At 43.4% G+C, this 21,431-nt stretch overlaps 1 long non-coding RNA gene across 1 annotated transcript in view; it reads right to left on the bottom strand.

Moving 5' to 3' along the window:
* LOC138757018 (uncharacterized) overlaps nt 1-14,099 on the bottom strand; it is a 28,155-nt gene extending 14,056 nt beyond the window's left edge. Inside the window, exon 1 of the long non-coding RNA XR_011353280.1 lies at nt 13,880-14,099. This is a non-coding gene — a long non-coding RNA (uncharacterized lncRNA). The remainder of the gene's footprint in view (nt 1-13,879) is intronic.
* Nucleotides 14,100-21,431: the final 7,332 nt, after the last annotated feature.

Below are 21,431 nucleotides of genomic sequence, written 5' to 3'. Positions count from 1 at the left end.
CGCCCAGATCCCTTTGCATTACTCCACTCCCTAGCTTAACTCCATTTAAATAATACTCTGCTCTCTTGTTTCTGCCTCCAAAATGGACAACCTCGCATTTACTCACATTAAACTTCATCTGCCATCTTTCCACCCACTCCCCTAAACTATCCAAGTCCCCTTGCAACTTCCTGACATCCTCCTCGCTCTTTACACTCCCACCCAGTTTAATGTCATCTGCGAATTTGCATATGTAGTTATTTATCCCCTCATCAAAATCATTTACATAAATGATAAACAACTGAGGGCCCAACACCGACCCCTGTTGGACCCCACTCATCACATCCTGCATCCAGAAAATGACCCGTTTATCCCAACTCTTTGTTTCTTATTTCTCAACCAATTTTCTATCCGTGACAGCACCCTACCCCCGATACCATGCTCCTTGATTTTGCAAACTAGCCTCCTGTGTGGGACTTTATCGAAGGCTTTCAGAAAGTTCAATTGCACCACATCCACTGGCTCTCCTGAGTCCACCCTCCTTGTTACGTCCTCAAAAAATTCCAGGAGATTAGTCAAGCAAGATTTTCCTTTAAGGAACCCATGCTGACTAGCACCTAGACTATTATTCCTTCCTCAGTGTTCTGCTATTTCTTCTTTAATATACAAAACCTTGAAACTCTACCACCCTGCTCTCTCCAATTTGCTACCTGACTCCCTCTCTGAAACTCTCCTATCCCTCTTTGCTCCCTCCAGCTTTGAGATTTCACTGACTATTGGAACTACCCCTATGTTCTCCTTCCTATCCATTTCCCTTTCAGTCAGGTTCCCCTTCCCCTGCTAATTCAATTTAAAACATTTTCAACAGCATTATTAAACCTTGTTTAATATTTTCCCCCTTTGGATTTAGGTGATGGTCCTTTCTTGTTCTTAATATCGAATCGGGCATAGAAGGCATTGAGTTCTTCAGGGAGAGAAGCTTTTCCATCTCTTACTGCATCTGGTTAGGCTTTTAGGCCCTGCTACAGCTGTTGGGTATCCCTCATATTTCCATTTTCATCCAGAAACTCCACTTTGCCCAGGAGATGGCTTTCAGCAGGTCATACCTGCTCCTTCTACAGTGATTTGAATCTCTGGACTGAAATGTCTGTGATCTGGCTCTCAGCAGGTTCCAGATTTCATTGATCATTCAGGAGATGCTCTCATCAACAGCTGTTTTGATAAAGTCTGTGACAGTGGTGTAATCATTCAGTTTCTCAGCTGAGACCTTGAACACCGCCCAATCCGCAGCCCGAGGAAGTCCTGTAACCATTCTTCAGCCTCCTGCTACTACCCTCTAGCTGTCCTGATCCTCTCTTTTTAGGCTCTGTCTGTATGAAGGCAAAAGGAGGCTGCCCTCCTCCTACGGGGAAGAACATTCAAAAGTGGAAAAGTATACACCAGCAGTTTCTTCCCCGCAGCCATCATGGCCCTGAATGAATCCCATAAGAGTGCTCTTGTAGCAGCTGTGATGCTTTCGTGAAGGTGAACGTTAGCGGTTTGTCATCATTAAATCTGTGAAGTCCCTGCCTTCCAAAAAATAGCAGAAGTGTCTGACCACTAGGTACAGTGCCAACAGTTCCCTATTGAATGTGCTGTATTTCATTTCCAGAGGGTAGAGGTGCCTATTAAAAAATGCTAGAGGCTTCCATTGTCCATTGGTGCACTGTTCCAAGACCCGCCTACTGCCGTGTCAGATGCATCAATGGTCAAGGCGGTTGGTGCATCCATTTGTGGATCGGCCCACAATGTTGTTTTCGCTAGGGTGTCTTTGGTATGCTGGAATGTTACCGTCTCCTTTGTCCATTCAAGTTCTTTGGCATTGCTGGACATGAGGTCAAAGAGGGATTTCATATGAGCTGCAAAGGATAGAAAGCGACGATAGAAATTGACAATCCCCACAAATTTCTGGAATCTTTTGATGGTATCAAGCCTGGCGAATTTAAGAATGGCTTCCATCTTGCTAGGCAATGGAACAACACCCTGGCTACTGATCTGATGTCCCAAGAACTTGATGGACTACCTGAATTTGCACGGCAGGGTTCACAATTAGCCTGAACTCCTGTAGGTAGCTGCAGAGTAAATGTAAATGCTGCAGGTGCTCATTGTGGGAGTGGCTGGCAATAAGTATATCATCCAAATATACGAAAAAGAAGTCCATGCCATGCCCCACTGCGTCCATCAGTCGCTTGAATGTTTGTGCAGCATTCTTGAGTACAAAAGGCATTCTCGAAAATTCGAAGAGGCCGAATGATGTTATGATGGAGGCCTTGGGCACATTCTTCGGGTTTACATGTATTTGGTGGTACCCACGCACCAAGCCAATTTTAGAAAATGTCTTGGCCCTAAGAAGATTAGCTGTAAAGTCCTGTATATGGGGCACCGGGCAGCAGTCTGCAGTGGTAGCATCGCTGAGACACCTGTAATTCCCGTAAGGTCTCCCGTGGTGTAGCGGGAAGCCCACTGATTATCAGACCTGCGTATGATTCCAAGTTCCTCCATTTTGTGGAACTCTTGTTTTGCAAGCTGCAACTTGTTGGACAGCAGGCCTCGGGCTCCGGTGTGTAGAGGAGGTCCTTGAGTGAGGCTGTGGTGTGCGATTCCATGTTTGGGTGTGGCAGTGGAGAACTGGAGAGAGACAATGTTGGAAACTCTGCAAGAAGTTTGGTGAATTTGTGGTTCGAGTACTCCACAGCGTCTGGGTGCAGGGCAGGTAGTTTGGCTTTTCCAAAGCATCTGGAATGTTGTGATGCTTACCAACTGGTGCCCTTTTAAGTCCACCATCAGTGAGTGGGCTCTGAGGAAGTCAGCTCCCAGCAATGGCCAGGACACAGCAGCACGAATGAACTTCCATGTGAACTTATTGTCACCAAATTTCAGGGGTATAGTCCATGTGCTGTACGTATGAAATTGAACTGTTATTCACTGCAGTGAGCACCGGACCCGTGGTCCTGATATGGGTGTCAAAGCCCGAAGGAAGAAGGACACTAACTTCTGTACTCGTGTCAACTAGAAATTTGCACTGGGAGAGATCATCCCAGATGTAGAGGAGGCTGTTACAGTGGCCAGCGACCTAGCTATTGTCACAGAGTCATGCTTGTCCGGGGAAATGTGCGCTCTCGTTATTGGTACTCGTGGAGCCTGGACCTTTGGGTGAGACGCAGCACTAATTTCTGTGGGCCTTGTGCCTTGCTGTTTTGCACACCACAAAATGTCTGCATGGGTGGCCACTGTTTGAGGGTTATCAAAGTCCTTGTCAGCCAACACGAGGTGGCATATGTTCTAAAAACAACTGCTCGAAGAGCAAGCAAGGACTATGGCTGTCTGCTAATGCCAACATGTCATTCATCAACTCCGAGGAGCTGTGCAGATTGCTCACGTCATGAGAGACTGTAAATCCAGACAAGGAGGGCTTTTAGGGCTTCGTCCTTACCAAGAGCAGGAGGGTCTTGAAGGAAATCCACTACTTGACTGGCTGTGTCTTGGTTGAGGGCACTTACCACACGATAGTACTTAGTGGCGTCCACTTCTATCTTGTGAATGATGTGGAACTGCTTCTCAGCCGGCCTGAACCAAACTTTAGGTTGAGCGGTCCAAACGACAGGCAGTTTGAGTGAAACTGCTGCTTTGTCCATGCTGGGTCCAAAATCTGTTTGGGCCTGTTGAGATCACCAATGGAGCAGCTGTGTCGCAGTCCAAAATGAAGAACAAGAAAATGATCAGACGTAGTCGAGTCGAAGTTCAATAAAAGTCGTTTACTCGGTCACGTGTAGCTTTTGAAACCCACACGTTCCAAATGACGTCATCGCATTGTGACTTTGTGACGACACTCGGAACCTCCCAAGCTGGTTATATTAAGCCTCCAGTGAGCTGCTACACTCAGGTTCTGCTCTTGCCATATAGTAATTTATCTATTTGTATTGCAACACCACACTTTGAAATCGTTGCTCTTGCTCTTCTACTTTGTAGAGCTGAATGCATGTTAGAGTTGACTTGCTGGACTGCTCGTGAAAGAACCCTTCTCACTTACCAGGTTGACCTTGCACATTCTTTTTGCTTTATTTACCTTTATTTGCAGTACCTTGATGCAAGCAGGAAGTAAAATTGAACTTATTAACAACTCTGAGTAGATTTGGGTCTTAAAACCTTCGGGAAAAAAACACTTGAAGAAGTATACTTTTTTAACTGTTCCAATACATAAATTACACTGACAATCTTCACCATGTGAAGTAATAAAGGTGAAAAACTCTCTCTGCATTGTCAGACTATAATGAACATTTCTTTTAACACATCGCTTTAACCTTTTCTAAAAACAAACATTTTATAGGTAAACCATTTCTTATCAGTCCAATCAGTACGGTATGTTGGGTTTCGTATTGACTTTGATAGATAAGGTGTACAGGGCAATCTTTTTGTGCTGGAGTTCAGAAACTACTACACAATGAAGCCATATTTTCTCAATTAAACATCTGCTTACTTGTCCTTTCAGAGTCATTTGCAGTTCATTGAAGGTCATTGTGCATTCCTCAAAAGACACATCGTTTAACTCCTATTTTTATGCCAAGTGACTTCCCCATCTTACCCTCCCTCACTTCCACTTCAGTTTTGAAATAGGATTCTGAAAATAAATCATTGCTGCCAATTTCTCTACACCGAGGGACCACATACTTGTACTCATTGATGGGATGGAGGTGGAGAGGGTTAGAATGTTTAACTTTCTAGATATTTCAAGAGATCTCTCATGGAGCTAGCACATTGAGGGAACCGTAAAGAAGGCCCACCAAATGCCTCTACTTTCTAGGGCTACTGAGAGTTGGCATGTTGTTGAATATCAAACTTTCACAGTTGCACTGTGTATACTAGCGGTTGCATCATGGCCTGGTTTGGTCATTCAAGTGCTCATGAACACAGAAGGCTTTGGAAGGTGGCAAACAGAGCCAGGTCCATCACAAGCTCATTAATACATTAATATGAGGCATTTCCTCAAGAAACCAGCCAACATCATAAAGGATCCCTGGTCACAACTTCATCTCACTTCTATCTTCAGGCAGAGGATACAAAAGCCTGAAAACCAACACCTTGAGGTTCAGCAGGTTTCTATCCAACAGCTCTCAGACTCTTAAACCTCCCCTTGGTACACTATACATGAACTGCTCTGACACCACAAAAGCATGGACTCCACAAGAGTATCACGATAACTGTGAATATTTAAGTTTTTTGTATGTACCGTCTCTTTTTTAATTCAATTAAGTATGCCATTGTGTATATTTTAGTTGTTTTTGTATTTTTTTTTCAAAATACCCATTCAGCTGCAGCAAGTCAGAATTTTGACGCATATGTATATCGTACTGTGTCTGACAATAAACTCATTGTTGTCACTGTGTGACACTGAATCTTCTCAAGGAAACATGGTCCAATGCAGCAATAGGTCTGCTGGGGTTTGTTGCTCACCAATTTTGTTTGTTTGCTTATTTTGGATGCAAGAGGAATTCCTCGTGGAACTCAATGTCATTATGCATCATAAATTCTTCAAACTCCTCTTATAAAAGCGAACAGAAGTTGTTACAAGGATCAGCTATAATGTTCTTCTGGATATAATTGGTTTAAAATTATTCCACCCTGCTCTGCACCTGCATTTTGAACAGTGTTTTTAACTGTTGTACTATGTAAAGGTTGACATGCTGGACTGCTCTCAAAACAAAAATTCCCACTGTACGTCAGTACGTGTGACAATAAACTTGAACTTGAGCTTGGACAGGACAAAATTAAGGGATTTGAAAAGGCAACTGACCATAATTGATCCACCTTAATACAGATCAAGCTCAGCCCACCTAAATCCCTTTGATTTAAACAATTTGTATTCCTCACTCATTCAAATGACCTTCCCTTGTAACTTGTGTCTATCATCCTTTGTATAAAACAAATGTGTTTGCTTGACCACCTGCCTTAATTCTAAACTCTCTGTCCTGTTACTTACTTGCCCTGGTTATAACAATTCTTTCCCGTGATTTACAATGGTAAAAGATCATCGACCATTTACAACTCAATCCTTTCTCTCTGTGCCAGTCAATTAAGAAAGACCCAACTTAATTCCACCAGGTCCAAACCCTCCTTGTTATGTGCAGAACACATCCAACTACTTTGATGATGTGATTCATTTTGATCATGGACCATTTGGCCCATTGAACCTCTGCTAGCTTTCAGAACAAATCCAACATCCCTTCCCCTTTATTTCCCAGTAACCTGTTGTTTAACACATGTCCATCAAATCCCCACCCCCACCAACTTCCCAGTTGTACTGGGGAAATTTATAGTAGCCACATACAAAGCAACATACCTTTTGAAATTGAGAAGAACGTACACACGGAGAAGCACTCAAAGTCAGGGTTGTTGGAGCTGTGGTCTTCTTCTTTGGCTTGGCTTCGCGGACAAAGATTTATGGAGGGGGTAAATGTCCACGTCAGCTGCAGGCTCGTTTGTGGCTGACAAGTCCGATGCGGGACAGGCAGACATGGTTGCAGCGGTTGCAGGGGAAAATTGGTTGGTTGGGGTTGGGTGTTGGGTTTTTCCTCCTTTGCCTTTTGTCAGTGAGGTGTGCTCTGCGGTCTTCTTCAAAGGAGGTTGCTGCCCGCCGAACTGTGAGGTGCCAAGATGCACGGTTTGAGGCGATATCAGCCCACTGGCGGTGGTCAATGTGGCAGGCACCAACAGATTTCTTTAGGCAGTCCTTGTACCTCTTCTTTGGTGCACCTCTGTCACGGTGGCCAGTGGAGAGCTCGCCATATAACACGATCTTGGGAAGGCGATGGTCCTCCATTCTGGAGACGTGACCCACCCAGCACAGCTGGATCTTCAGCAGCGTGGACTCGATGCTGTCGACCTCTGCCATCTCGAGTACTTCGACGTTAGGGATGAAAGCGCTCCAATGAATGTTGAGGATGGAGCGGAGACAACGCTGGTGGAAGCGTTCTAGGAGCCGTAGGTGATGCCGGTAGAGGACCCATGATTCGGAGCCGAACAGGAGTGTGGGTACGGCAGCACTAACCGCTGCGCACACCTGCTGTAATGAGGCACCGACTTCTACCACCTCAACACGCAGATGAGCTATAGATCCTGACCAACAACTCAATGAAAACAATATTCCTTATCTCCCCTCTAATCCTTATTTTCCTCATTCTCCAATAGAACCTTGAGCATGCTGAATACTTTCCTTTTAAGCCCTGTCTTCTCAAAATCAACTTCCTTAATCTTTCTTCAGTTTAAGTTCTTGATCTTCGAAATCTCAAAATTATGATTAATGTATAAACACAGTATAAACGGGCCAAAGCTAGACATGAAGAAACAGGAGATTTGTGACACAGTTTGGAAAGGCTGTTGAGATCATGACCTAAGTTAGATTCTACCTGACTCCAACAAACCTATCAGCCTATCTTAGTCACTAACCCAATCAGGAAGATCAAATCATGGAAGCTATTTAATTAGATTTTCGTTCTTCGAATGCCACCAGCTAGTGGCACAGTGATTGGGATATGCACTGCTGCAGTGTCTGTGTGTGGATATCCCTCAAGAACACAAGGATATAAGAACAGGTGCAGGCTGAAGCCTGTCGCAACATTCAATAAGATCAGAGTTGGTTAATGCTGGTGGTCTCAACTCCCCTTCTCTGCCTGTTCCCCATAATAGAACTGGATCATTTAAATCTTTGTTCACCTTCGCCTTCTATATCTCTAATGTCCATCAAATGGTTGCCTTCACAATGACCAATTTTCATATCACAGGCCCATTTGAAGAATTTTGACATTTTGTTCCCTTCTCCAGATCACCCATGGAAATAGTAATATTAAGGGTAGAGCACCATTCCCTGGGGTACTTCACCAGGTATATCCTTCCAAACTGAAAAGGATTCATTTATTCCAACTCTTTGCTTTTGATGTGACAGCCGGTTTTCAATCCATAAAATCATATCTGACAAAACCTTGGCCTCTTATTTTATGCCCCAGACTCTTGTGTGGCACCTTGCCAGATGCCTTTTGGAAAAGTAAATATACTACATCTAAAAGTTCCTCTCATTCCCATAGAATTTAACCACATTGGTCAAAAATGGTTTACATTTCATGAAATCATGTTTGCTAGGTTAGATTACATTCAGGTGTCCAAAATGATTAGCTATTTTCTCTTTGATTATTCATGTTATCATCTTGCCAACAATAGATTTTTAAAGCAGCTGGCATTGAGATCCCCACCTTCTGTCTTCCTCCCTCTTTGCACAAGGAGGTCAGTTTTCCAATCTTCTGGTAGCCTGTGTAATGTAAGGACTTTTGAAAACTTTCAATCAATGTGTCCACAATTTCTGCAACAACTTCCTTTAAAGCCCTTGGGTGCAGGATGCTGAGTCCTGGACATTTTTCTGTCTTCAACCCTATGAGTTTCTCTAATACTTTTTTCCCCTGTGATGAGGATTTTTATAAGTTCCTTCCTATTATTAAAAATTAAACCATCTCTTATTTTACAGATATTTGCAGAGTTCTCCATGGTGAAGACTGATGTTAGAAATTGAGTTACTCTATCTGCTATTTCTCTCTTTTGTGTTATTATTACACCAGCCTCATTCTCAAGTAGTCTCACACCCACCTTTGCCACCTTCTTCCTATTTGTATATCCATCAGAACTCTTTCTGTTTGTTTTGGTATCACACGTAAGTCCTTGAGCTTTTTAGTCTTACACTGCTAAACACTTCACAGTCCTGTGCCCCGCCACCAGCCCTGGCCAGATTTCATTCGAGCATCATTCGTTGAATGTTATACATATGTATGTTGTACATGGTATGTTCCAAAGATATAGATGGGATTGGTAGGCTCATTGGTCACATGGGTGTAATTGGGCAGCATGAGCTTGTGGTCAGAATGGCCCATTACCATGCTAATTCTCTAAATTATAAGTGATAAAGAACAAATGATTATCCCTGACCTGGTTTTTTAACTCCAGATTGTGTCTCTATTTTGTGGAATCCCTTTTTCTAATTGGGAGACATTCCTGGCGATAATTGTGGGACAGCTGATTGAATATCTGCCACTGTGTGTCAATGGAGCTGTCTCTCTGCTTACTTTCCAGTCTACTTTACACAACTCCACCCTCATACCATTGTAATTACCCGCATTTTTGTTGAAGATTGTGGCTTTGGTCTCAACATACATACTACACTACAGCACAGTACAGGCCCTTTGGTCCTTGATGTTGTGCAAACCCATATATTCCTTTAAAAAGTACTAAACCTCTCCCTAACCCTTAACACTCTATTTTTCTTCCATCCATGTGCCTTTCTAAGATGCTCTTACATTCCCCCAATGTTTCAGCCTCCACTACCATCCATGGGCAAGGCATTCCAGGCACTCTCTGCATAAAAAACTAAACTTCCCTCCCTTCTCATTGTACATACATCCTCTGGTGTTTGCTATTCCTGCCCTGGGCAAGAGGTACTGGCTGTCCACCCTATCTATGCATCTCATAATCTTGTAGACTTCAATTAAGTGTCCTCTCATCCTTCTACTTTCCAAAGAGAAAAGTCCCAGCTCTGCTAAACTTGCCACACAAGACTTATTTTCCAATTCAGGCAGCATCCTGCTAAATCTCCTCTGCAACCCCTCCATAGCTTCCACGTCCTTCCTACAATGAGGTGAGCAGACCTGAACATAATACTCTTGTAGTATTCTATAAGTCATCATCCATGCTGATATATTGTAACTATCTCATGACTGAGCAATTATGCTAAGTCATTAACCTCTTTGTTACCTGTCAATGATCTGTTGCATAATTAGTACCCAAGGAATGTCCTTTATAACCATCATCATGGCCCACCCTTTGCAAGCGAAGATGAACACGGTGCCTTGTAGCTCTTCTGTCCTCACAGAACTTTTGTTCTGTTTTCCATGGAGCTTTAGGTACCATGTGCCAGAGCAAGGACTTAAAGGTGAGTGCTTGCCCAGGACAAATGCCTCCCTCTGGGTCCCACGCCACTGGGCCTGGTGGAGTGCGAGGTACGACAGCCAGAGTGACGCAGGATTGCCCTCCAGTGGTCTGTTCCAAGACCGTGCTCGCTGGCCATTGTCCTTATGGCTTCGCCCATTGAGTTTGCTGCTGTTGACCGCTAGGGAAACAGTTTCCTGCGCTCTGTCACAGCTGCCAGCCCCTGACATAACCATATATGGTAAAATGTCAGCTCTCTACAGCTATGACTGAACCACCTTGGAATGTGACTTGGCCACAGCTTGGTCCATATGCTATATATGAACGTAAACTACTGGAACATCAAATGATACTCATAGTTTCTCCAGTGTACAAAAACTCTTAAGTATGGTCTCACCAGAGATTTGTAGAATTGTAACATGACCTCTTGACTCTTGAACCCAATCCCCCTATTAATGAATCTCAACATCTCATAGGCCTTCATAACTATCCTATCAGCCTGCATGGTATTCATGGCATTAAAAACAATATGAATAGATTGCATGTTCAGATATCCCTTGGAAATTCTTGAAGTGGTAAAGTTCCTGAATCACACTGCACAACCTATGCAATCTAGTTTATACCTATCAGCTATGATCTGAGGATCAGAATTAGGGTGGAGCACCATCAATGGTCCAAATATTGGGAGCCCACTTGGCCAACAGTCAGCAACATAGGAAATAGAGATGATAAACGTTCACTCAAAGAGGAACTTCACATGTATTATTCACATGTATTATTGCTTAGGAACATAGGAACATAGGAAGTAGGAACAGGAGTAGGCCAAAAATGGCCCATCGAGCCTGCTCCTGATATGTGGTGTCCTTGATCCTATCTCAGTCCAGCCTCTTCACTATCTCAGACTGAGAAGATGTGGGAAAGGCCATATTCCAACTGTAAAGCAACACCTTGAAAACAGATGTTATCCTCATTGAAGTTCTAAAGCTCGGCAATAAGCTGAATCTTCCAATGTCTGGGAAGAGGAGAACATGCCAGGGAACTTCAGGGATTCTAGAATTGTGATAATCTTCAAGAAAGGAGACTAGTCCAATTGCAGCAATGACAGAGGGATCTCCCTTCAATCCAACCTTCATGCAGACTGGGATCAAGCATAGTTGAGTCAATGCCCAACTCCTTGTAATGCTTCATCTTGGATAGATGGAAAACTGTATAACATACAGCAACCACCTCCAGAATTATTGTCATTCTCATTCACTTAAGCACATGAGAGAAATGGTCCTGCACTAATATATGCAAAGAAAATATCCTCTCTATCAGCCTGCTCCACTCCTCTTCACAACACTGGCCAGAAAGATTCACAATGAAACATAGGAAAAGTGGACCACATTCTACAACTATGGAGTCACCTCTCAAGAAGGGAGATATCCTTAATGAAATTCACCCATCGCTTTTGCTCAGGTTTTGGACCACGGACGAAAAAAATTTTTGAAGATTGAGACTTCAAACTGTCCAGCCATAAAGCTGATAGTATCAGGGACAGTGGTGATCTCTGCACTCCTATCTGCTTCTAAAATGCAGACTAGCTACATTAGGCACCTCACAGCACTGGAGAGGGACCATCGAGTCATGGAGCCATGTAATACAGAACAGTCCCTTCATCCCAATTCATCCCTGCCAACTGATTCTGGGCTAGTCCCATTTTGCCCAAATTCTTTCTCAACCATATTTCTGTCCAAATGTCTGTTGAAGATCAATCAGAGAATCTGTTCTGCAAAATCCTCCAGCTAATTACTGACATGACAAATGAATCAACATAACTGCTGAAGTCAGGGAAGCTGGCCAACAGATCCAGGGAATTTGTCTAGTTGTAGTCCTATTTACCCTCAGTCAACTCCAATGGGTAGACCGAATTATTTGCCTTCGGCTGTACACCTTATACAGGCACTTTACTCTGAGCTCTGTAACAGTAAGAGATTACTAGATGGACAGAAGAAGATTCCAGGCTGTTCAGAAACAACCCCCCACCTCCACCCCCCCCCCCCACCCCCACCAAGAAGGTGGAACTTCTGCAGCAACTAAAGACTGAACGAAATAGAGAAGCAGCATGTGGAGGGCATTGGAAACCTTGAGTCGTGTGCTAAAAGCACACAAAAGCCCAGGACGAACAGAAGGACCACACGCTTTCCCAAATGAAATATGGTCCTTTCCCATCCCAGACAATCCTGCACAGTCTGTAAGGAGGTTATGCATTCTCTCATGCCTACATTGGTTTCCTCTGAGTACTCTAGTTTCCTCCCATCCTCCAAAATGTACCAGAGGTTAAAATTGTTTTGGTTTTTTAAAAAAATTAGACCTACAGTACAGTAACAGGCCATTTCAGCCCACGTGTCTGTGCTGTCCAATTTACACCCAATTAACCTACACCCCTGGTATGTTTCGAACAGTGGGAGGAAACCCGATGTCCGGGGAAAACCCATGGAGAAACAGGGAGAACGTATAAACTCCTTACAGACAGCACGGGATTCAAACCCAAGTCCTGATCACTGGTGCTGTAAAGGCGTTGCTCTAACCTCTATGCCAAATGTGCCATTCACTTTCTAGGTCAATTGGGTGTAATTGGTCAGTACGGGCTCATGGGGTGAAAGGGCCTGTTATCATGCCGTATGGCTAAATTAAAAATTAAAATTTAAATTTGTTTCAACAGGTCAGAACACTCAGAACGAGAGTGGTAATCGGGCATTGCCAACAGCCCCTGTCCCTTTGGATGCTCAAGATTCTTCTGACTTCACCTTTGATACATCATCTCCTTCCTTTGCTCTGATATCAATGGCAGAGGTTTCAATCCTTTGCTCCAGTATTTCCTCCTTAAATATCTCCTCATCTCTTTCCACCTTCAAACCCCTCAAAGCTCATCTCTTCAAACTCACTAGTCATATCACTTCATATCTCCCATATTTTTCAGTAATTATTTCCTGACACAGTAAGGATTTGAACTATAAGAGAAGCTGAAATTTATATCATGCCTGTAGCATTAAAGTATTTATAGGGTTTCACAAGGCACCAAGTCAAATATATTTAAAAAAACATATTCAAACAAAAGCAGAAGATGTTGAAAATAAATTTTGAAACAACTCCAAGAAAATGGACAGTTCTCAAAGGTAACCACAGTCAAGTAGAAAAAAAATACTTCATACTGGAAATAATATGTTACCTCCATCAGTCACGGTCGACCATGGGGACTGCGTCTCTGGTACTAGCTGGAGTGGCCTCTCCAGGGCGCAAAGCAGGGCAGAGTTGATAGGGAGATCTCTCTGTTGCCCATGCAGTGGGATCGCCCTCCCCCCATGTTAATGATAGGTCCAAAGGAACGCCGAAAATTGATACAGGAGTTGTCGTACTGGTGCTGGGTACAGCAGTCACCCGCCTTCGAGACTCCAACTCTGGATTTTTCCTCGGGATTTACTCCCAAAGCCTTTTCCATGAGCAGGTATAGCCACAAGGCTGCAGAGGTTTGAAATCAGAGTTTTCCTTCTTTTAGATGAGTTACCCATACGTGGTTAATGAGCCGTATCTGGTTTCAAGGCGCCAGATGGACCAAAGTGCCTGTCACTGTGCTGTAATGTTCTATGGTTCTATTGTTTACATAAAATTAGCTGGATCATGAGGTCATTCATACTAAATGATTCAGTATATAGAGCTTGTTGCAACTGTCTGCCCCATTCAATGTGAAGATTATCTAATTTAATTTTTTTAATTTAAATTTTCTTGAAATATTTAGACATACAGCAGTGTAACAGGCCAATTTGGCCAGTGTTGCCCAATTAACACCTCCAGTACATTTTTTTGAAGGGTAGGAGGAAACTGGAGAAAACCCAAGGAGAATGTACAAATTCCTTACAGAAAGCGCAGGATTTTAACCCAGGTCCAGCCCCGATCGCTAGCACTGTAAAGGTGTTGCATTAACCATTATGCAAAATGTGCTACCCTCTAGTTCTTGCCTCCTGTACACACCCTGATCTCCGACAGCTAAGGAATTGGAATTCTTTCACATTGCATTAACAGTGCACTAAAATCCATCCGTGGTTGGGCCTGTTTTGTGCAAGATTTCCTTGCTGCTGTGCATGGTCCATTGGCCTTTGATATGATGGACTAAACTTTGTCACAAAGGAGACATTGTGAGGATGGCAGGGGAAGGTTTGTCCAAGATTAAGAGGCTGAGAAGGTAGTAGAGGGAGGACCAGAGGAGGCTTCAGGAACATTGGTATGTGATCATTGTGGGTCAAGACACAGAATTGGACCATTCTCTGCTCAAGGGTTGTGGATTTGGCCAGATTCTTGAGCAGCTCCTTTTCCAAGAAGAAACGAAACCTGCTTAGTGGTGGATTTCCTTACAACACGTCGGAAGGCCCCAGACTCCAGGGTAGGAAGCCAGGTGAAAATGACCCCTTTAACTAATACAGGAGCAGGCCTAACTCTCCGGTAGTAGTTTGACTGCAGTGAATGGCTCATGGACTTCGAATGTGTTAATAAATGTACAACATGACATCAAACACATGTTGGGATCTCTGGACTTGCTGTATGTCCTCTGTAGATTACAGGGCCCAATGAATCTATGGCTGTAAGGGACTCAATCACATTCAACAATTGAACTTTAAATAATCATTCCCTCATGTTAAATAATCATTCCCTGCAGAGGATTGTGAAGACAGCAGAAAAGATCATTGGGGGCTCTCTTCCTACCATGAAGGACATCTACAGCACTCAATGCTGGCGAAAGGCAATAAACATTGTGAAGGACTTCACAGATCCCTCATGTAAACTGTTCTGCCATCTGCTAGGAGGTACTATAGAACTCAGGTCATTACGTCCAGATCGAGCAACAGTTTTTTCCCCTAAGCCATCAGACTCTTGTATTCCCAGAACATATGTGGATAGTGTACCATGGACTTTTACTGTATACTTCTTTATATTTTAATGTGTTTAACTTCTATTCTAACTTTATATAAGTCTGCTCTGTGGTCTTGGAGAAATACTATCTCGTCTTTACCATGTAAGCATGGTATGAATGATAAATAAAGGTGACAACTTAACTTTACTTGATGTAACCTTGTGCCACACAAGAGAATTTCAAGCTTGGAATAAAAAGAAAACTGTATTCAGTGAGACAGTGAAGGGCCTATTGAAATACACAGATCTCTACATATTAGCTGGGCAGGCCCAAACACAGAGCCAACTTGTAGTTTTTCCAATTATTAACCCAGCTGCTTACAAGCAAGGAAGCAACGGATAAGGAGAACAAAGTGGGTTTTTGAGCCTGTGTTTGACCTAAAACCATAAAACAAACTTGCGGTCGATAACATTTTATTGTGCATTCGAGGCTGCTGAGGGGTTCAGCCCAGCCTCACAACTGGGAGAGAACTGAAAGTAATTCACTGTTGGTCATATGGGATGAAGCCTGAGTTAATTCATGTGCGAAGAATAGTTAGTATCAGATAACCGAGAACTACAAGGCATTTCTTTAAATGTAACTGTACTCTTAAAGGAAGTGCTTGATAAATTATTTTTAATCCAGGTAATTGTCCAGTGACTCAATTACCACACCTGAGAGAAATTTAAAAGGAAAATTTTGGGAAACATCTTCACGCAGAGTGTGGAGAAAGTTTGGAACAAGCAAGCTGGCTGAATGCAGTGGTGAATTTTGACATTTGACATTTAAGAAAATGATGAGAGGTGTATGAAAGGCTATGTTCTGGGTGCAGGTCAATGAAATGAAGCAAAATAACATTGGGCACAGTCTAGATGAGCCAAAGTGCTTGTGTAGTGTTCTATGGTTCCCAAATTTTCCTATTGTCTGAGCAGAGAAAATTATCCCTTTTCCCTATAGGCTTACATCATTTGCTTGTGCAGATTTAATTAAGGGTCTACGAAGGCAGAATCGATTTAAGGTAATTACACCTTCATGGGCTGTAATTGGTAATTCTAGTGGAGAAGACGGGAATTAGTCGTGCTGGAAATTGTCTTTATTTGATATTTTCTTTATTCTGACAAGGTTAAGCAGATAATTTCATTTGTAATATTATCATGGCGAGTGGATGCAATATATAAATATTTTTTAACATTTCAGAGGTCTAACGGGTGCAATTAAAAACAATCAATTTAATTTATTTTAACACAAGTGATGTATGTACAAGAACATGCACAAATGGAATTCAGTCAGTGAATTGGACAAGGCTGATCTGACTGAGATTAGGAGAGCCGGTGGCATTTTGTACTTTCCATGTCAGTGCAGTGATCTGCTCAGACAGTCTGTGAAGCTTCTTAAAAACACTAGAAGGGCAAAGAATCCAAAATCTCAACCTTTGCAGACTTCCCTGCAAATATCAAGGCTCTGAGAGACTTTGATTAATTGGATAGCAAGAAGCGATTATCACTGGGAGTGAAGAGTCAGGAGCCAAAGCATACAAGTTAAAAATAATTGGAAAATTAAACATATTCCTGAATATAATTGTTATCTTCTAATAGCCCTGCCTTCTGCTCTCTATGCCCTAAGCTCTGGAATTTCTTCACTTCATTGCCTCTTTCCACTTCTTTTTCAAACATATTTCTTTGGCTAAATAATTAATCCACTCTCTGTACTTTTTTTTTTGTGGAGACTGACCTGAAGGAAAACCAAGCAGCAGTTGTTGAGGAACCCAGAGTGTGCAGCTAAATGTGGTATCTAATTGCATGTTGGTGCAGGTGCTGATATGAGTATCCTTGTGTATATCCTAGAGTTTCAGAGAATGTTGTGAGAAGCCTTTATCTAGGCTTGGCAGGGGCCCAGGTTTCTCCAATATGCAGACTTTATTAGCAGGTATTGCAAAGCCTGAAGCAGTGATTGTGAAAAGCAAGACACAAAACTTTTTTTCTATCCTCCAAATGATTAATGATGGTGAATGATCGGTGGAGTTGGAAAACAAAATAAAAAGGGCAGGGTTTAGAGATTTCAAAGACAAGTGGACCATAAGGAGGTTATGGAGAGATGATGAGACTCAACTATGGAGGGGTTAGAAGGCAAGAATAAGGGTTTTAAAAATGAAAAGCCATTGGCAAGAGAAGGGTAACGAGCAGTTGAGGAGGAGCAGCAGAGTTTTGATTGAGAACTGGTTTCTGTTTCTCCAGCTTAGAATTGTTGAACTGCTGTATGAGAAACACAAAATGGGAAGAGATCATAACACCCCATGGGGAACTATAGCCTTGCTAAGGCTGTAAAGGAGGCAGAGAAAGAGCTACTTCTAAAACTGGTCGTGCCAAAGAAGATAAGATGCAGGGAAGAGAGCAAGAATGCCATCCAATAGCAAGGAGGAGGCTGAGGAGAAACAGATCTGGCCAGTTGTTGTTGTCCATGATTCATTGATTAGGGATGTTGAAGTTACTGAAGCTCTCCAGGAGGTTACATCACTTACCTGGTGCCAGAGGAACTTGTATCACAAAATGGCTGGGAAGGCAGTGGGAGGGTGGGAGGGACCATTATATAGAAACTCCTTCCTGGATCAGTAATGCGCCATGCTTCACCACATTGAACTCTAAAGTTCTAACCAGTTCTGAGAAAACTAACCTTAAACCAGGAACCTGCAATGGGGGAATCAGGAACGAGGTCCACCAAAGAGGCACAGTTAGTGTAGCAATCAGCGCAATGCGAATACCGCGCCAGCTCCCCAGGTTTCATTCTGGCGCTATTTGTCAGGAGTTTATACATTCAGTTATTTTTTTTTAAATTTAATCTAAACATACATGGTAACATGACTTTTCGCCCCATGAGCCCGTGCCGCCCAATTGCACCCAGTTCACCTACAACCCCTGTACATTTTTTGAATGGTGGGAGGAAACCAGAGCACCTGGGGAAAACCCAGACAAACACAGGAAGAATATAGAGACCCCATGGGATTTGAACCCCGGTCCTGATCGCTGGCTCTGTAGCAGCTTTGTGTTAACTCCGATGCTAACTGTGCACCCTGTGTCTACGTAAATTTTCACCATGTGCTCCAGTTACCTCCCCCCTTCAAAACATGCAGAGGTTATAATCAATTGGGTGGAATGGGTTCTTGGGCTGGAAGGACCCTGTTACTCCGCTATATGTCTATAAATTGAAATGACAAAGAAGGCCATCGAGGGTGATAACATCAAGATCGCTCCCCAAGCCACTCGGAAAGTCACTGAATCACATCAAGATCACGGCAGAGACTGAGTCCATCCTGCCCATTGCAACAGTCTAACTGCTCCCACTCTCCCACCCTTTCCCCCTCAGCCCTGCAATTTATTTCCTTTCATGCCTTTAGAATCTGCCTCTGCCATTAACCCCAGCTGTGTGTTCCGGACCTCGACAACTCGATGGTGGGGAAAAAAAAAACAAGTAACCTCCTGTCACCTTCAGTTCCTTCTGCAGTCACCTACATTCTAGTTCTAGGCCCCCTTGGTGTGGAAACAATTACTTCTGTCTATTCTGACCACACACTTAATGATTTTAAATACCCATCTCATTTACTCTGGTCACCACTTCTCTTCTCCAAAGACAAGAACTACAGCTTCTCCTCTCCAATTTATAACAGGATTGTTTTATTAACCTTTTCTTTGAATCTTCCAAAGCCTTTGCTTCTTTGCTAAACTGTGGCACTCAGAGCTGGACAGGATGTTTTATAGCAATTCATGATGCTCTTGTACTTTAAACCTTTCTTTTTTGGAACCAGAATCCCGTTTCCTTCTTTAATGACTGTTACAAATACCTTCAATGAACTTTGCAAACCCTGAATCTCTCTATAGAGTGCCCTCTATATTGCCTCTTCTCATTCTCCCTACCACAATGTAAGAATTTGCTTTCCTCCCCAATAAATTTCATCTGCCACCCATTCTGTAGGCCTGTCTATATCCCCTTATAGACTGTTCTTCCTTCTTGCCTGCTGATTTGGAATATGCCCTGTGCACCAAATTAATGATACACATAATCAAAAGCAATGGCCCTAATATTGATCCCCAGAGAAACCTCCCTCCTCTCTGAGAAATGCCACTTCACTACTCACTGTGTCCCCTTACTTAGCCAATTAATGTATTACATGCATCTTGTCCGTGAACTACTCTTTGCAGACGATGCCGCTTTAGTTGCCCATTCAGAGCCAGCTCTTCAGCGCTTGACGTCCTGCTTTGCGGAAACTGCCAAAATGTTTGGCCTGGAAGTCAGCCTGAAGAAAACTGAGGTCCTCCATCAGCCAGCTCCCCACCATGACTACCAGCCCCCCCACATCTCCATCGGGCACACAAAACTCAAAACGGTCAACCAGTTTACCTATCTCGGCTGCACCATTTCATCGGATGCAAGGATAGACAACGAGATAGACAACAGACTCGCCAAGGCAAATAGCACCTTTAGAAGACTACACAAAAGAGTCTGGAAAAACAACCAACTGAAAAACATCACAAAGATTAGCGTATACAGAGCCGTTGTCATACCCACACTTCTGTTCGGCTCCGAATCTTGGGTCCTCTACCGGCATCACCCACGGCTCCTAGAACGCCAATGTTGTCTCCGCTCCATCCTCAACATTCATTGGAGCGACTTCATCACCAACATCGAAGTACTCGAGATGGCAGAAGCTGACAGCATCGAATCCACGCTGCTGAAGATCCAACTGCGCTGGGTAGGCCACGTCTCCAGAATGGAGGACCATCTCCTTCCCAAGATCGTGTTATATGGTGAGCTCTCCACTGGCCACCGAGACAGAGGTGTACCGAAGAAGAGGTACAAGAACTGCCTAAAGAAATCTCTTGGTGCCTGCCACATTGACCACCGCCAGTGGGCAGATATTGCCTCAAACCGCGCAACTTGGCGCCTCACAGTTCGGCGGGCAGCAATCTCCTTTGAAGAAGACCGCAGAGCCCACCTCACTGACAAAAGACAAAGGAGGGAAAACCCAACACCCAACCCCAACCAACCAATTTTCCCCTGCAACCGCTGCAACCATGTCTGCCTGTCCCACATCGGACTTGTCAGCCACAAACGAGCCTGCAGCTGACGTGGACATTACCCTTCCATTAATCTTCATCCGCGAAGCCAAGCCAAAGAAAGAAAGAAGATGCATCTTAGGAAAGCAGTTGTGTGGTTAAAAGGTTGGAGTGGGAATTTGTGGGACACAGGCAGTAATGAGATGTTATGGACTAACCCTGAAGTGAACTGGAACCAAACATTCCAGTGGAAAGGATAATAAATAAGTTTAGAAATGCATTTTAAATCCATACAAAGGTAGAGTGAACAGCGGGTGGAAATAATTGGCACTTAAATGGAAGGAATAGCAGCAGAGCACAATAGGTCATAGAATAACCACAAGTACTCAGATTGGGTACTCTGGGTCAAGGAGCAAAGTAACTGGTTGGATAGGTAAAGAAAGGTAGTCGCTAAAGACCAGACCATCAGGACGCAGAGACCTTCAGGTGGGATTGAGACCATAAGCCAGTTTTAGGGACCATCAGGAAGACGGGAGCATCTGGGCAAATTTGGGACTGAAGATTATAGAAGCAAGATCCTCAGGGTACAGGGGAGGGTAAAAACCATTTAGGAACACAATGGAGCTGTGGAGGCCTAAAGGATGGAATGGCATGGAAGGAGTATTTTTGGAAGTTGTGAGATTGGACGAAAAGAGGATTGAGTGGTTGAAGTCAGGACGATGTCTTTAATTGGGGGGGGGGGCTCAGGGGGTGAATAATATGTGGGAAGGCGGACCTTTGTAACATTAAACTGGCTTCTCCCAAAGGTAATCGAGTGGATGAAAAGTAAGACCCAATCCAGTGCTGAAGCAAGATTGTCCTGAGACACTGCTTTAATTGTTATCCTCAGGACACTACTGCAATCGACGTTTGCACTGGGAGTGACAGCATCCTGCATGATCCTGAGAGAGAAATCCACTGCAATGCATTGTGGTCTGTGTCTAATGGAAATTTGTGATCAGAAAAACAATTTTTAATTGATAATGCTTAAGAAATTATAGGGTTATACAATTGAAACTCTTGGCCATAACAAGTTTTTGAAATGAAAGTGTGTCCATATAAAAGAGGGTTTAGCCCCAGAATAAAAGGATGTCCCGTTAGAACAGAGATGAGGAGGTTTCTTCAGTCAGAGAGTGGTGAATTTGTGCCACAGACAGCTGTGGAGGTCAAAGACATTGGGTATTTTAAAGCAGAGATTGTAGGATGTTGATCTGTAAGGATGTCAAAATTCAGAGGTGCAAAGGGACTTTGGAGTCCTTGTGCAGGATACCCTTGTGCAGGATAACCTCCAGGTTAAGTCAGTGGTGAAGAGGGCGAGTACAATTTTGGCATTCATATCGAGAGGAATATGATGTAAAAGCAGGGATGTGATGTTGAGACTTTATAAGGCACTGGTGAGGCCTTAATTGGAGAACAGGATACAGTTTTGGACTCCT

The sequence above is a fragment of the Narcine bancroftii genome, chromosome 3, assembly GCF_036971445.1.
Source record: "Narcine bancroftii isolate sNarBan1 chromosome 3, sNarBan1.hap1, whole genome shotgun sequence".
In the NCBI taxonomy this organism is placed as follows: domain Eukaryota; kingdom Metazoa; phylum Chordata; class Chondrichthyes; order Torpediniformes; family Narcinidae; genus Narcine; species Narcine bancroftii.
Note: the sequence above shows the minus strand (reverse complement) of the source record. Positions and strands in the feature narration are given on the sequence as shown.